The sequence below is a fragment of the Myotis daubentonii genome, chromosome 2 (assembly GCF_963259705.1).
Source record: "Myotis daubentonii chromosome 2, mMyoDau2.1, whole genome shotgun sequence".
In the NCBI taxonomy this organism is placed as follows: Eukaryota; Metazoa; Chordata; class Mammalia; order Chiroptera; family Vespertilionidae; genus Myotis; species Myotis daubentonii.
In genome coordinates, this window is record NC_081841.1 from 170,939,412 (window position 1) to 170,942,597 (window position 3,186).

At 44.4% G+C, this 3,186-nt stretch overlaps 1 pseudogene; it reads right to left on the reverse strand.

The window, feature by feature from the left end:
- Positions 1–755: 755 nt before the first annotated feature.
- On the reverse strand, positions 756–1,338 carry LOC132226759 (axin interactor, dorsalization-associated protein-like; annotated as a pseudogene).
- Between the last annotated feature and the right edge of the window lie 1,848 nt (positions 1,339–3,186).

Genomic DNA, 3,186 nt, shown 5'->3' on the forward strand with positions numbered 1-3,186 from the left:
AGCCTGTATCCAAAGGACTCTTACATGTCAGTGATGTGCGGGATGTAGATTCTGTGCTACAGCTTTGCAGTTGATTCCCTCGGACCCACTGGCCTGGCACCGCCTGCTTCCTGCCTGCTGAAGGGAGAGGATTCTACTCAGAGCTACGATGTTCCTAGTGAGTGGTAAAATTCACAGAAGTTCCAAGTTATTCATGTCAGGGTCATTCCTTGTGCGAAGTTTGATGTAGATGAAGATAAAGTGGTTTCTTGGTCAATAATTGCAATTTTTTTCTTTTAAAATCAGTGGGTTTCGTGTATAGTTCTACTACAGTGGGCCCAGGTTTAATTTCATCCATCTTCATGAAAGCGATGCACTTGGTACTGATAAAACTTTTTGGGGGCTTGTAGTGTTTGAGTTCAAAGAAGATAGCTGCCCCTTTGGTTAATTTTTCAACATGCTTCTGGAGCTCAATGTCCACATTAAAAGGAACATATGTATCTTCTTTTCTTTCTTTTTTTACAGAGAGGAAGGGAGAGGGATAGAGAGTTAGAAACATCAATCAGCTGCCTCCTGCACACCCGCTCCTGGGATGTGCCCGCAACCAAGGGTACATGCCCTTGACTGGAATCGAACCTGGGACCTTTCGGTCCGAAGGCTGACGCTCTATCCACTGAGCCAAAAACGGTTAGGGCTGTATCTGCTTTTCTTGAAGCCCAGGGGTATCTTGCACAGGAGTTAAATTGTGCGGTTCGGATCTTTTACACTGACTGTGATCAGTGCATTGTCCAGCATCTTTCAGACGCATCTTCTCGTTTCTGATAGTAAGTCATTCTTGGTTCTGACCGCAACCTTGGTAATAAAGTACCGGTAACTCTAGCAGGAAAGGAATCAGGAGACCCGCTCCAGCACCACCCTCTTCTTCATCTTCTTCAAATTCCAAATTCTCTTCTTCACCAGGTGCTAAAATTCTTAAGGGGACAGGCTGCACGTCAAATGGGAATTCTTTATTATAGGTAAGGTGGTTCTTTATTATGGGAATTCTTTAGGATTGGTTCTAGCTGCTTCAGGTCCTCCAGTTTAAATTCTTGGACTGTGTGGACTGTAAAGCTGCACTTCGTAATTCCAAGCATGTTGCAATTTTGCCCATGGTTTTCTTTAGATCGTCTGTGAATTCAGAATTATTGTGTTGAGCTTGGGCCTCTTTCTGTAGATGTCTTGCTAATATCTGATACTCGTCTATCACCTCCACCAGCTGGCCCCAGGAGTCAAAGTCGGGCCTCTCCTAAAACTGGCGCCCAGCGCTGCAGCGGACTCCGGGTACCTCCGACACAGCCGGTCCCCACCGTAGGGCGCCATCCTCCCCGGGCCGGGCCGGCCCCTACATTAACAGGGCCCAGAGGAACCGCTCAGGCCCCCGCCGCCACCCACCGAGGAGCCACCCCGAGATTTATTCTTAATAAGATCTTGTTCCATTCACAGGTTATTTCTTTCTCTCTTTCTTTCTCTCTCTCCTTTCTTTCTTTCTCTTTCTCTTTCTCCTTCCTTCCTTCCTTCCTTCCTTCCTTCCTTCCTTCCTTCCTTCCTTCCTTCCTCTTTCTTTCTTTCTTTCTTTCTTTCTTTCTTTCTTTCTTTCTTTCTTTCTTTCTTTTCTTCCTTCCTTCCTTCCTTCCTTCCTTCCTTCCTTCCTTCCTTCCTTCCTTCCTTCCTTCCTTCTTCCTTTCTTTCTTCTTTCTTTCTTTCTTTCTTTCTTTCTTTCTTTCTTTCTTTCTTTCTTTCTTTCTTTCTTTCTTTCTTTCTTCTTTTCTTCTTCCTCTTCTTCCTCTACTTCCTCTACTTCCTCCACTTCCTTTTCTCTCTTCCTCCTCCTTCTTCTAAATTTATTTTTCTTTATTGATTAAGGTATTACATATCTGTCCTTATCCCCTCATTGCCCCCCCCCCCCATGCCCTGTGTCTGTGTCCATTGGTTAGGCTTATATGCATGCATAGAAGTCCTTTGGTTGATCTCTCCCCCTTCCCCCACCCTCTCCTGCTTTCCCTCTGAGGATTGATGGTCTGATCAATGATTCTCTGTACTTGCTTCTTTTAAAAAAATGTTTTTATTGATTTTTAGAGAGGAAGAGGTTGATCTCTCTCTCTCTCTCTCTCTCTCTCTCTCTCTCTCTCTCTCTTTCTCTCCCTCCCTTCCTCTCTCTGAAATCAACAAAAACATTTTTTAAAAAAAGACAAAATAATAGGGAAGGAGCAAAGGGAAGGCCAGACATTATAGGCATGTGCCTTGCAAAACACTGGGGGAAGGACACTGGACAGGGGGGAAAATAGACTCATACCCAGTAAAGTTGGGGAGACTAGTGAAGGCGCTTGCTGTCAATCACACCTGGGGACAAAGGTGTTAGCAAGAAGGGGCATGGCCACTGCAGGCCTGTGAAAATTTGGAATACCTGACCTCCTAAACAAAGCGGTTCACTCTTGCGTGCTCTAAACTCTCTTGGGAGACATGTGACTCTGGGCTTGTGGGGTTCTTTTGCTCCTGCTTCCTTGCATTCACCCACATGGACCATGGCCATGCAGACCCCCCCTCCCTCCCCCCCCTCCACACACACATACAATGAACTAATGGGCTGCAGCTAGCCTAATGCAGTACTGGACTCTGCTCCTGCATGGAGCAGAAACTCTGGTCATGGCTTTGTTTTTAGCTTTACTGAAACTCCAGCTACACTTCTATGACTGGACTAAGGAAAATGGGGCTTTGGAAACACAAGGATTTAATTTCACCCAAATAAAAATTACTCAGCCCAGCCAGTGTTGCTCAGTGGTTGAGTGCTGTCCTATGAACCAGGAGGTCATGGTTTGATTCCCAGTCAGGGCACATGCCTGGGTTGCGGGCTCAATCCCCAGTAGGGGACATGCAGGAGGCAGCTGATTGATGATTCTCTCTCATTGATGTTTTTATCTCTCTCTTCCTCTCCCTTCCTCTTTCTGAAATCAATAAAAACATATAAAATATTTTAAGGAAGATATACTATAATTTGATTTATAAGTACTTCTTAAATAAACTGAACCCTTAAGGATATTCATCACACAGTTTATCAGAAGTGATAGGTTTTGACATTTTAAATGAAGGGGATATTATAGGCAAAGAGTGTATAGTGTGTTTATAAAGATTAGCAAATATTTGTTAATATGAGTCAGTAGGAGTAACTAA